At 41.6% G+C, this 14,088-nt stretch overlaps 1 protein-coding gene across 3 annotated transcripts in view; it reads left to right on the plus strand.

The window, feature by feature from the left end:
* The window catches only part of KIF13B (kinesin family member 13B), a 127,891-nt gene that overhangs the window by 17,757 nt on the left and 96,046 nt on the right, over positions 1–14,088 (plus strand). The window lies entirely within an intron of this gene.

Consider the following 14,088-nt stretch of genomic DNA (forward strand, 5'->3'; position numbering starts at 1 on the left):
AAGCGAAAATGCAAGATAGAAACCCTCCCTTAATTTTTGTGGTGGACAAAAAGTAAACAGAACTTTGAATTCTGCTTGCCTGTGTCAATGTGCTTAAAAAAAAAGACCTGTAGCCCATTTTGTATTGCTCAAGAAAATAAACAGTGAGACTTGTGTTAACAGTTTCTTTTATAGCCAATTCCCTTCCCACCAGCTGGGTCACACCTATTTAATTCTACCTTTTTTATGGCAAACATAGTCATGGCTAATTAGGATTATCTGTTTTTTTATAAACTCTGTGCCTATGTGGCAAATGAAAACTACTCTTTTAGCATGGGCCATATCCCCTTGAAATGAGAACTGAGTGGCCACCTCATTAGTAGGAATCATCATTGGCCCCCTCATATTCCTTGGCTGAACATCAAAGAAGCATTTTTGATCTTGTTGCTGGTTTGACCAAGTCATTAATAACCTGCTAATTTGAGAGGAAGAGCAAACATATGAAAAATTAATTTGGTTCACGTGTCATGTGATCTGAAGTAAAACCTTCAGCTTGTGCTCTATTGATTGCTAACCTCTGGTACTTTTTCTCCTTAAAACCCAAAACATTTGTGAAGTACCTGCAGCCGTAAATCTTCATTAATTTGAAAGCTTTTAATAGACTGTGCACCCTTAGCATTGTTGACCTGCTTGCAGACAGCACTTGGAAGTTGGTGGTGATAGTTGCTAAGCAGCCTGTCCTTCAGGAAAACTCCTCTGGATTTGGCAAAGGCTTTTCACTGGGAGTTATCTGAGGATTGGACCTGTGCTCCAAACAGAAAGTCATCTGTAGTTCCTTCCCACCTCTAAGTGGTATCAGCAGTAGGGACCAGTTCCCAGACTTGGGTTGTTTTCTTGAAAAACCCCCAACACAACCACAAAACAAAACCAAAACCCTCTTGGTGGCATATTGAAGACATTAGGATGAACATGTTTGGTATTTGAGTGCAATGTAGCTTTTATTTAACTCTCTATAGCAATTTTGAGAGAACTGTCAACAGTTTTGGTTTTCAAGCCAACCTGTATCTGAAGCTTCCAGTAGCAGGTCATTGAAGCTTCAAGGAGAAGCTTCAATGTGTTAATTGTTTCCTTGACTTGTTAAACCTACAAGCTAACACAGACAAATCCATTTGCTTTAAGAAGAGTCGCTTGGAATTTGGCTCAGTGTCAATCTTTTCCCGGACTTGGCTTCCAGTGGAATTAGGATTTGACCCAGTGCTTTCCAGTTCAGCCCAATGGCTTTTTTAACTTTGCTGCAGTGTAGCTTTATCTCTTGTGAAAATAATTTAAAAGGGCAGAAGATTTGATTTGATTGTAGTAATTGTTTGAAATCAAGTCAAAACTCTGAATGTATGAAAATAAGGAAATTACACCCAACAAATTACCCTGTGCTACTCTGAGAGCATGAGCTGAAGAGAGGCAATGAAAGCTGAGCTTTAAGTTTGAAATATTTCTTTTCTGTGTTGATCTAATATGTTAACAGAAGATCTAAAGTCATTAAAGTATATTTAATTATATCAAATCAAGAAAGATAGGGGACTGACCTCATGGCCATCAGCTGTGGGAGAAGTACACAAGGACAAAGGAAGAAATATTCTGAGGGAATGTTGTAGCTGTGAGTGTTTATGTGAAGTTATTTCATCTTAATTTCCAACTCCAGAATAATAAGGCTTGTTGAGGTAAGACTATAAAAGGGATTTGGCTGTCAGAATGGTGTTGAATAATTCTGCTGCAGGCTGAAGGATTATTTCAGTGGCTGGAGCTGTTGGATTCTGTGGAAGGGCATAGATGCAGTTCAGGAACAGCTTTTAAAACCTCGGCGCTGGAAGGCGTTTGGAGTGTCAGTGAGTACCTGGCACTGTCAGTGAGTATGTGGCACCTTCAGGGAGCTCTCATCCCTGTCAAATAAGTTCACATCAATTCTTAGAACAGAACTTAAAATTTATATATATGTATATAAGACTGGTTTTATGCCCACCAATCTTGTTTTGAGGGTATTCGAGATTAAACACCAAAATCTTGATCTCAGACTAATATGATTATGAGAACAGAACAAGATACAAGAGGGTATTTCTTGCCATCCAACGTGATTGATTGGTAATAACCAGAATAACTTTGTTTGTGCTGAACAATTCTAATGCTCTTCGCTTTGATGTGTCCCTCAAGCTAATTTGAAATAAGATAATCTGAATGTTCAGGGCTGAGCATGTGTGGCAGGACATGGTTTGATGCTTTCTTGAGGAGATGGATAAATGCCTCATCATATTACCAGTGATTTTATGCTCAAATAGAATACACAGGTAGAAAATATCACATATAGTCTTCTAATTTCCTTAGGTTTTAAAAATGGAATATAAAACTGCCAGGGTTTCTTTCCTAAATTATTTATGGTTTTTTATGGAAAACAGAGTAAAGGAGAAACCTTGTACCTCTTGGTGTCTTACATTCATTGTCCTGAGGAACTTAGAACAAGTTTTTGGAGTTACTTGAGCGCATCAGTTTGAGGTAATTTGTCTTTTTTTGCTGTGGTGGTGTCGATTTTTGGGATGGCACTGTTGCACTTGATGCTTCCTTCCATTTAAGGGGGTTATTCTGACTCTGCCACCAGCTCTGTAAAGTCTGAAATAAAACTACTGAATAAGTAAACTAATGAGAAACTAATGAAACAAGAGGAACTTGTTTCTGTGTGTCTTTGTTACAGTAATGTGAGAACGTTGAAAATGCTGTAGCAGCTCAAGATTTGCTTCAATATTAGATATTCTTTTACCTATTTGAATTTCAGTAGATGGGGAAAATGTAACAGGCCTGTTTGTTCTCCTCCTTCTCTGAGGAGAAATCAATCCTCAACATCTTGTAGGTATTTTGGTTTTTGTTTTGCATGAACTGGGGCTGCAGGAATGCAGCATCTGCTGCTCTTGCATGGGCAGCACCCTTCCCTCTGACTTGGAATGTCTATCCTTCCTGGAAAGAAGCTCTGGAAGTATGGCTGTGTATGGCCTCCTCCTTCAAGGAGCACTAAATCTTTTTGTTGATGGTATTGCAGATTTAGAAGTACCAAATCACCAAATTATCCTCCCCTGGTTGTAATTTGTATTAAAATAACTCGTATCTTTATCTATTCATTTGGTGTGGAGCAGGACAAAGTGAGGATATAAATTTGGCTTCCTGTGCAGTGCTGTGGGATAAGTGTTGCATCCTGTGCTGTGGGAGTACGTGAAATAAAATAACATTTTAATTAGTGCTTTAAAGTTCATGGCATAAACTTCGATAAGCATAGGCTTTGATAAGCGTAGACCATCTTACAAAGCTGCAAAGCCTAATTATTGAATCCTCAAAGTGCTCCTTTGAGGAGAGAAGCAATCAGGTTAAGGAGTGATTTTTTGACTAAATGACTGTAAAGGAAGAGGTCTGGATTTGCAAGATATCAGGAGAGGAAGGATGGACTTCACTGAGAGCAGTGGCTGCACAAGGGGATTTAGGTTTTACCTCAGCTCTACCATATCCTTCTTATCTGACTGTGGGACAGACACTGCAGATTCCTCTCTTCCATTTCGAGCTTCTGAAATAAATCTAGCATTTTTTCCATTTTTTTGGTTGATATCTAGTCCAAGAAGGGTTTTATTGTTTGGAATGGTGGCTTTTTATTGTTTGAGTAGGGTGGTTTTTGGTTTGTTCTTTGTCGTTGTTGTCTTGGGGGTTTTTGTGTTTGGGGTTTTTTTTGGTCACCCTTCACCAAGAAGCTTCCTGTGCTGGTGTATAATTAATCAGGTCACATCACTTAGTGGGACCAGAACTCAGGGCCTCTATATTGTGGTGGTGACGTAAGGAAACCCTATATCTTAATGTGTATTGTCTGAGGTTCTTATGCTGCTCCACTTACTTGAATTTTCAGCCTTTTGGAAAGCACAGTAGCATTTTCTTCCTTTCTCCTCAGGGTTTGTAGACTCCTGCCAGCATTTTGTTCTGTCTTTCAGCAGTTGCAGCCTCACTGTGCTGATCAGATAAATGAACTGAAGGAACAGAATATCCACCCAGCTTTATCTGAACACTCCTGCAGTGACGAGCACTTCCAGCTCTCTGAATTTTTTAAAGCGTTACTTGCCTGCGTTTATGATCTGAATTTTATTTATACTTGGTAACAAATGTTATCACTTTTAAAAATTATGTAATATGAACAACTCCAATCAAAATTTACCTCTGATCAAACTGAGTGCAGGGTTAGATGGGGTATTGGGAAGAAATTCTTGGATCTGAGGGTGGTGAGGCCCTGACACAGGTTGCCCAGAGAAGCTGTGGCTGCCCCTGGATCCTTGGTAGTGTCCAAGGCAAGGATGGATGGGGCTTGGAGCAACCTGGAATAGTGGAAGGTGTCCCTGCCCATGGCAGGGGGTTGGAACAGGGTGAGCTTTAAGGTCCCTTCCCACCCAAACCATTTTAGGATTCTATGGCAATGACATTATCCATTGTTTTATTTTTCTGTCCAATATTTTCTTGGTATAAAGGCTCTTCTCTCTGCTCCTCTGAGCTCTTTGACTGGTATTTGTCACCAGCCTTTGTCTGATAGCCCATATATTTCTTGTTTCTTCCCAAAAATGCACCTAGATATAATGACTTTGCAGAGTTCGCAGCCATGGTACCACAGGAAGGAAAAATTACAATGTGCTGAGCAGGAACAGAAACACTTCAGAGGCATGAGGGGATAAAAACCCAAAAGACAAAGAAAAAGCACAATGCAGGTTTTGTGGCAGAGAAGAGAGAAATAAAGATTCTGGGAGGAAACAATTATCTGGTTGTTTTACTTATGTGCTGAAACCACATATATACCAGATGAGGCTACAAACATCTCTGCTGCCTGCAAATTATCTCAGTACCTGCTCTGCCCACAACAGTAAATAGATTGTGCAGTAACTTTGTGCTAAAACCTTCCATCCTTGTTCCACTCCAGCCTGTGCAACTGCTCTCTGCAGAGTTTTCACACGTGGTTATTATCTCTTCCTGTCACCACTGAGATATCTTTCTTTGCTGCTGCTAAGAGTTTAATTGAATTGCAGGAGGAGCTCTGGCAAGTTCCCAGTGCAGGAATTAGGGAACTGTGGCAGGTTCACGTGGACTGTGAGTGATACAGGGCAAGCTCAATTCTGCTTGCTGAATAATTACTGCAGCACTTGGACACAGGTTTGGAAGGAGGCATAGGATGGTCCTCCAGGACCCAATCTCTGGTGACAATAATTCTCATGGATAAGTAGTGAGGCATTTTACTTGTGAAGGTGACACAAGGTGAAGCTGGTAGAGCTCTCTGATAGTGTGTGATGTATATCCTGCTACAACTTCTTGCCAATTGCTGTGAGCCTTTTGAATCACGGAATGGTTTTGACTGGAAGGGACCTTAAAGATCATCTCTTTCCAACCCCCTGCCAGGGGCTGGGACACTTTCCACTAGCCCAGGTTGCTCCAAGCCTCAACCAACCTGGCCTTGGACATTTCCAGGGATGGGGCAGCCACAGCTTCTCTGGGGAACCTGTGTCAGGGCCTCACCACGCTCAGAGTCAAGAATTCCTTCCCAATATCCCATCTGTCCCTGCCTTCTGGAAGTGGGAATCCATTCCCCCTTGTCCTGTCCCTCCATCCCTTGTCCAAAGTTCCTCTCCAGCTCTCCTGGAGCCCCTTTAGGCACTGGAAGGTTCTCTGAGGTCTCCCTGGAGCCTTCTCTTCTCCAGGTGAACACCTCCAGCTCTCCCAGCCTGTCTCCAGAGCAGAGGGGCTCCAGTCCTTGGAGCATCTCCATGGCCTCCTCTGGACTCGCTCCAGCAACTCCACATCTTACATTGTGTTGGGATCCCCAGAGCTGGAGGCAGCTCTGCAGATGGGGTCTCACTTGAACAGGGCAGAGGAGCAGAATCCCCTCCCTTGACCTGCTGGTCCCACTCCTTTGGATGCATCCCAGGATGCAGTTGGCTTACTTTGTAATCTTGCTTTGTAGTCTTACTTGTAATCAAACATTTTCTCATTTATTTTCCTTGTCTTCTAGTCCCTGTTCAGGTTTCTTAGGTGATACTTTCCCAGGTCAGGTCATGCCAACAACCCTCTTCCAGAAGATGTTGCTGATGTTCTGCTCACTCAGCACAGGCTGTTTTGTTGAGCAGGGAGATCAGGTGGCTGCCTCCAGGTTGCAGATCTGAGAGGCAGTGGAGTCCTGGAATATTTTGGAGTTGCTGCTGTAGTGCTGGCAGGCTTATTCATGGCACTCTTTAAACACAGTGATGTGGAGTCAGACTGGTTGAGGCTGGAAGGGGCCTCTGGAGATATCTGCTCCAACCCTCCTGCTCAGGCAGGGTCTCCTGGAGCTGTTTATTCAGAATTATGTCCAGATGTTTTTTTTAATATCTTCAGAGCTAATTTATGTAGCTCTCTGTACATTAATAAAACCCTAAGTTGTTTGTATACTGTTGAGGGGTGACCTGATTCCGAGTGGTACCATTTGGAATACACCTACCTTGCTGAAATGTGGGAACTAAGCTGACAGAACTCAATATAAATACCAGCTGTCACTGTGTAATTGTGGCCATAATTAATATGTTTGAAAGTGAGAGACAGGTTCGTTTTCAAGGCAGTGGTGATGTCAGCAGTTAATTGTACCTTCATTTGCAAGAGGTTTTTTGGCTACAAGTCTATACCTTTTGGTAAGTTATATTTAGCAGAACATCCATCCAGAAACTATAAAAATTAATCACAGCTACCCAGTGTTCATCTTGAATAATTCTTTTCTAAATGAAAACTTAGTTGAGTCCTCATGTTGGGGAGATACCCAGAGAAATTTCACTTCAAGCAGTGCCGAGTATTTCTTATGTTTTGGCTGTTGGCTACTTTGGCTTCTGGGGACACAAGCTTTGAAGTTTGTCCTTTGTCCTGAAAAATCAAGGATTTTTAAAATTATTTTTGCTTTCCTTCAGTCATTTGGGGAAGATCTTGCCTGAGTTTTGGGGTAATTCTGGGCTGGTCTTCAGCACAGTATTGGTTATAACTTTTACTAAAATTTGCCGGACACGCTCCAAGTTACTGTGGATTTTGAAACAACATTTTTCCTTACATTTTGAACATGAACTACTACTTGGATCCTTGCACCTTGGCAATGGCAAATGTTGGTAAAGTGGCTTTTAAGTGATCCAGACCTGCACAGGTAACAAATTCATCACCCCACGTGATGGATTGAAACAGCTGCCATTGCACAGCCAATCCAGAGGTAAATTATACAGAATTTTACACTTTCTAAAATATGCTGGTATTTATTGGATGAACTGCATCCTAAAAAAAACCCACAGTGTGCCCCATAATAGTTGCTTCTCATAGTATCCAGAGGTATAAATGCTTAGATCTTTTTGCTGAGTATTGGATGGATGCTTGCAGAGTGAAATCCACACCTCCAAAATCTTGTATTATGAAAATCATATAAGGAAAAATGTTAGATAAGAGAAGGCATAATTTGAACATAGACACTGCAGGTAAGGTAGAAAGGTGAGTGTTGAGGAGCTCCTGGTCATGCCTGTGCCTTATACTTGCTGTGAATTTTGGCAGATATAATTCCAAAGGCTTCACTGGCACTAACAAGTTCTAAAGCTGTTGCCAAGTTGCATAAAAGTCATTAAGCCTTGTTTATTGTCAGGATTAATGCTTAGCAAGAGCTTGATTCCTTAGGGAAAAGTATTGAAATCCATCCTTGCAGAAAAATGAAGTTAATTTTTATCACAAAAGAAAGTAACTTGACAACTTAGTCTGTCCTGGCATCTTTAGGCCAACAAGAAACTAATTACAGCATAATTGTGGTTTCTCCTGCTGTTGTCCCATCTGGATACAGTAGTTTATAAAATATTATAAAAATGGATGAAATGGCTATAAATTGAAAATCTTTGCTGTTTTGCAAATGACTGTGCTTGGAATTAGGAGTGGAGTTTTTGAGCAAGTTTTTAATCTGCATTTGCACGAGATTGTAATGAAATATAATGAGTTTATATTCAGACTTGAAAATCTACTCAAAAAGGAGGAAAATTCTTATGTTGAAACAGCTACTAAATTTTTTATTGTGATTTGAAGCATGTCATTTGAAGGCCTTTTAAAACCTATTTATAAATCAGATTCTCTTAGCATACAGTACCAAAGGCAGTATGGAAAATGAGTAATAATGGCAGGAGTACAGTATAAGATGCTTGTTCTCCCTTAAAAGGAGATCTTGAGTTTATTATTTGAATTCCAAGTCACTGGAGCCTGTTCTTATGGGAGTCTTTTGCCACTGATGCTTTAGGGAATCTTTTTCTTTGCTAAACCAACTGAATATATTCAAATTATGGCTTCTCCTGTGAGGCTCCTTTGCAGCTTTTTTTCTATTAGTTAATGTAAGAAAAAAAAAAAGTCATACCAATGGTGCATCTGAATTTGGGGGAGGGAAGGTTTCCTCTATGTCTCAAACCTTCCTCTTTAAGGTTTTTTTGAGTGGCAGATGGGAAGGGACCCTGAAATGGCCTTGAGAACTCCCTTTAGAGTGACCTCGTGCTGTTGCCATGGTGTTGTCTCTGCCCAGGAAGAGCCCAGTGCCCGAGACGTGCTCTCAGCACAAAGCAGACTTGTCCAAATGGACAGTTATCTAGTGCTGCATGATTTGTAGGGATGGAGGACCTGGAGTCGTCATAAAGGATAAAGAAAAATCCATTGGAAGTGGGTTTTGTGCTTGCAAGTTGGAGGCTTGTTCAGGAAGTGCCTTTTTTTTCCCCTTCCCAGTCTTCTCTTTTCCCTTTTACACAGGGAATGTGTTGTACAAACATGGGTAAGCAAACTGAGCTGGATCAGAGTGGAATATATTGAATTATGGAATGGTTTGAGTTGGAAGGGACCTAAAAGCTCATCCAGTTCCACCCCGTGCCATGGGCAGGGACACCTTCCACTAGCCCAGGTTCCTCCAAGCCCTGTCCAGCCTGGCCTTGGACACTTCCAGGGATGGGGCACCCACAGCTTCACTGGGCAACCTGTGCCAGGGCCTCACCCCCCTCACAGCCAAGAATTTCTTCCTAGAACATCCATTGAAGATCCACACCATGTTTAGGTATTATTTTTAAATATTATTATTTAACAGAAAAAAGGGTAGGGAAATCTGTTTAGAACCCTCAGTAGGACTATTGCTGCCCTCAGTAAAAGTTAAACAGAAAATTCTTATTCACAAGAGAAATCATGGAACAGAATCCAAGAATGGTTTGGGTTGGAAGGGATCTTAAAGCTCATCTTGTTCCACCCCCTGCCATGGGCAGGGACACCTTCCACTAGCCCAGGTTGCTCCAAGCCCTGTCCAACCTGACCTTGGACACTGCCAGGAACGGGGCACCTGCAGCTTCTCTGGGCAGCCAATTCTGAAGTATTTTGGGGAGCACAGTTCTGATTCCTGCTACGATAGAGTTCTTGTCTGACAGATGAGTTTGCTGCCAAGGAAGCTGAGTGAGATGAGTTACTGATTTTATGGGTTACAATCAGTTGTTGAATTCAGCAGAGTAGTTGTAACACCACACTGGTGTGTTCTTAGTCCTGTGCTGAGTCTGAGTAGCACTTTTCCACCCCTGAGCTGCTGAATGCAGGGTCTTTATTTAAGTTCCAGAAGGCCAACCCCAAACTTGAGCACTTCCTGGGAGGCATCAGAAAGCAGCATCTTCTGTCCTCTTGGGTGAACCTCCCTTTTTTCGATGCACAGTGTTTCTGGCCTGATGTTCCTGCTCTGTGACCACAGATGCTATTAATGTTTTATTAATTTTGAAGTATCACAGAGCCATGAATTACTTCACTTGGAGTATTTGATGGAATCAGTGGACAGAAACAGCTACAATTGTCTGCTGGCTGACAATTCTCCCTGGAGCTGTAAAATAGCTGCAAGTCCTGCAGTTTTATTTTAACCCTCTTGGAAGATTTACTTTGCCATTTATCAGTTGAAACAATCCAGCCACAGGGAACTTCAAAGTGACTTTGCCTCTACAGGCAGAGTAGGTTCCTTCCTGTAAACACTCACTTTCCATGGCTCGAATTCTTTAAAAGCATCTTTATTAAGAATCACTTTTTAATGCTGTGTCCTGCAGTTTGACAGTGTGTATGTTCCTCCTGGGTTGTGCTGTGGGGAACTAAACTAATCTTTCCATGTCCTTAAAAAGTTGGACAGGGTGGATTGACTTGGATTTTTGTTGTGTTTTTTTTTTTTTTTTAATGTTTCTATGTGCTATAACTTTTTTTATTCCTGGTAATTACTCATGGGCCTTGCACACAGAACCAACAATGCATACATAATATGTTTATCTCATGAATCACTGCTTCAAAATAGTTTATTCTGTTTCATCAGGTTTTTAATTAGCAGTGGTTGAGGATCTGATGCAGATCAAAATATTTTTGATCATCTAAGACTGCATATTGCAGTGAGAGATGTACTGCTGGTAACTGCTGTGGTGTCAGCAGCAAAGTGGTGCTGGTCTAACATTGCTCACTTCAACTCTGAATCCTGCAGGGCAAACAGGGGGCAATGGAGTTGTTTGAAATGACAAAGATATTTTCTAGCAGTCTGAGTGATTAATTATTCTGTATTCTACCTTCTGTCCCACTGGTTTACTCATATTGTCTGCTTATCTGCTGGCACCTAAGACTGTTCTGACACTATAGAGATTTTGGCTGAGAGTGTGCGCTGCTCTCATTTGGGGATTCCTCTTTAAGTGGAGTGTTGGGGCAGCTTCCTTGACAGAAATGTGAAGTGCATGTTAATAGACTATTGCCTTCTATTTAGCTAAAGACAGAAAAATAGATTTCTACCCTTTGGAATTTGAAAATTAGGCTTTTTATGGTTTTTTGGGGGTTTTTTGTTTTTTTTTTTTTGCAGAAAGCATAGGGCTTGTAAAAGGTCTCTTCTGCAAAAGCAAGGCCATTTTATGTGCTGTAGCCTTGCATGTTTGCTCTTTGCCATGGCATTTTTCATCCTGGGATTTTACTGGAATAATACAGTAAAATATCTGTTCCCATGATATAAAGCAGATGTCTTTGCCACATAGCTTTAATCCAGGAGTATGGAATGGCTTTGTCTGCTTATCCTTTGTTTCTTGGTTCTTTTGATTTACTTGTTGATGTGGAGAGCTCATAAAAAGGTTTGGAAGTGGAAGACACCTTGGCACTGAGGTTAAACCTGGAACCTTGAGTATAAGATGCTGATAATGTGTAATTGTCTCATTACTAAAATTACTTTGTTTTGCTCAAATACCTCTTCACACCACAGGCTGAAGGATCATAAATCATGAAGCGTTTCACGTGCTGGAGCTACCACAGGACTTCAGTGCTTGACACAAAGTGCTGGCATCATCTTGGAAACTTGCATTGTAGGAAGGAAAGGGTATCAGAAAGTCTAAGTGTATGAAAGCCTAAAACTAGAGAAATAGGAATTTATCTGAAGCATTTTAAACTGCAAAGGTTAGGAACTACTGGAACCAACTATGACAAGTTTTACACGGGCTGTGTGAGAGTGTCTGATAACCTCCTTGAGTCCTGGAATCCCAGAATGGTTTGGGCTGAAAGATCAGCTAGTTCTACCCCCTGCTATGGGCAGGGACACCTTCCACTATCCCAGGCTGCTCCAGGCCCCATCCAACCTGGCCTTGGACTCTTCCAGGGATCCAGAGGCAGCCACCGCTTCACTGGGCAACCTGTGCCAGGGTCTCACCACTCTCACAGCCTTCCCAATATCCCATCTAAATGTGCCCTCTGGCAGTGGGAATCCATTCCCCCTTGTCCTGTCCCTCCAGACCCTTGTCCAAAGTCCCTCTGCAGCTTTCTTGGAGCCCCTTTAGGCACTGGAAGGGGCTGGTTGTGTTGGCAGGAGGAGCTCCATGAACAAGCCTCAGTTGAAGGAAAAGCTTCCTTCAAGAAAGGCAGGGCAACCCATTGTTACCAGGTCTTAAGAAATACAACCTCCTTCCTTTAGCCTTTTTTCTGAAAGCCTGAAATGCTGGACAGAATGACTTGTGCTCTGAAATTCTCTTCCTTATGTTGTCATGACAGGCAATAAAACATGGAGAGGGGAGGAGGGATAAGGAACGCTGAGCTCAGCCCCTGCTGCCAACCCACACAGCCTTGGATAAGTTACTGTTCCCTCTTCTCATATCCACACAGTGGGAAAAAGGCAAGAGGCTTCAAGACACTTGTGATGCTTTTTTGTTATTTAAAAAAATAAAGCTTCACTTTTAAATACTCTGGTTTTTGAATCATCTGCATGTTGATAGCGCAGGTAGCTGAGTTAATGCCATTGAACCAGTGGACAGATGCATTCAAGAACCCAAACATTACCTGGTCTAAGGTTTATAACATTTTAATGTAGGTATTTTTTAACATCATAACTACATGCTGTGATAGTTCAATAGGACATGTTTAAAACTGTATAGCAAGTAAACTCACTGGGTTGAAATACTGTCTGCCTGCTTTGTTGTATACTGGTCATTGATAGATCTCTGGGCTCATTAGTTAAACTAAACAGGGTTATTTTTATTTTATTTTATTTTCTTCAAGTACAGGGATGTTTATGTGTGTGCTTGTCCGTAGTTTTCTTTCTAATGAACTTGTGCTATGAAGGGTTGTGCTATTTGAAGGATTTTAGTATTGAATCTTTCTTTTAAGCACTCAGATTGGAAAAAATACGTTTAGCACTTGAACTTAAAAAATTTCAGTTGAAGAAGAATAAATAGCTTGGGGAGGATACTGAGAGATCTGATTTTTTTTTCCCCTCTGCTAATTTCTATTGGGTTTGCTCAGTGATTTTTAGGCAGGCCAAGTCCATTGCCTCATTTCTGAAAGGAGCCTTGGACTTGACACAAGCCAGGACCCTTTGAAAGTCTCACAAAAGAGCCTGAGAGTTTAAAAATCACTCTTTTGCTATCTGACCCACTTCAACTTAAAAAAGAAAATCATATTAGGTATTCCTTGGGTTTATAATGTGTATGCATTACAAAGGAGCTGTGGGGAATTGCAGCACTGGCAGCCTTTCAAGGAGCCTACAATGCATCTTTATGCCTGTAACATATTTTCTCTTCCTTTCTTTTTGCAAGTCATGTTTTGAGCACATTTCTTTCCCTTTCAACCCTGGAAGGCAAATGTAATGTTTGAAATGCTCTGTTGTGCTTGGAGAGGCTGGACTTTCCTCTTATTCTGTGAAACAATAAATGGAAACTTGTGTGTTTGGAATTGCTCGACCCAACTCTTCCCCTGGGAGCGTTCGTTCATTAAATTGCTGATGGGAAAATTGAAGTTCAAGGGTAAAAATAGAGGTGTAAGGAGGGAGGTGTAGGCAAGGAAGGGTGTCTTCAGGTACTTGCTTTTAACATACAGCCAAACCCAAACTGTGTTTTGAAGCTCTTCTGTGTGGGCCAAGTGTCAGAATTCTTTCCAGCTCTGATTCTCAAGCGTTTCCAAAACCTGTCTCCTTTTGGTGTCAGTTCTGCCCAAAACCAGATGGCACTGAGTGCCTGGACAGTCCTGTCAACCAAGAAGGTGAAGCTGCATCCCAACATGCTGCTCCAGTCTTGCATAAATGCTAATTTATGGATTGTATGCTGGGGGAGGAGGGAGAGAACTGTGCAGATGCTCCCCCTCCATCCCTTTGGTTTATAATTGTACCACTTAAATAAAGTGCTTTATTCCCTGGAGACTGATTCCCTGGACACTGGAACCAGCACAACAGCAGCAGTTGCTGTCATCCCTCAGTCCAGCACTACTGTCCTGGAGACAGGACAGGTTTCCAGCAAGGATAAACAGCCTTTGCTCATTCTGTACGTGTTATAGTAGCAATAACTCTCATAGACAGTGCAGATGAGGAGAGCAAACCCCCCTTTGTCCTGCTGTTCAACAAAGTTTGGTAGGAGACTGCTTAATTAATTAAGCAAAAGAAATTGGGTGTGATGACTTGGCAGTGACACTCCATCTTTAAACATCCTTTCTTCCTCCTGTGCTTAAAATAGCCCCTTAAATTTCTGTATGGCTTTATTTTTATGGGAACTGGTTCAGAAATCACAGATTATT

This window comes from Corapipo altera, unplaced genomic scaffold (assembly GCF_003945725.1).
Source record: "Corapipo altera isolate COAL_440 unplaced genomic scaffold, ASM394572v1 164, whole genome shotgun sequence".
In the NCBI taxonomy this organism is placed as follows: domain Eukaryota; kingdom Metazoa; phylum Chordata; class Aves; order Passeriformes; family Pipridae; genus Corapipo; species Corapipo altera.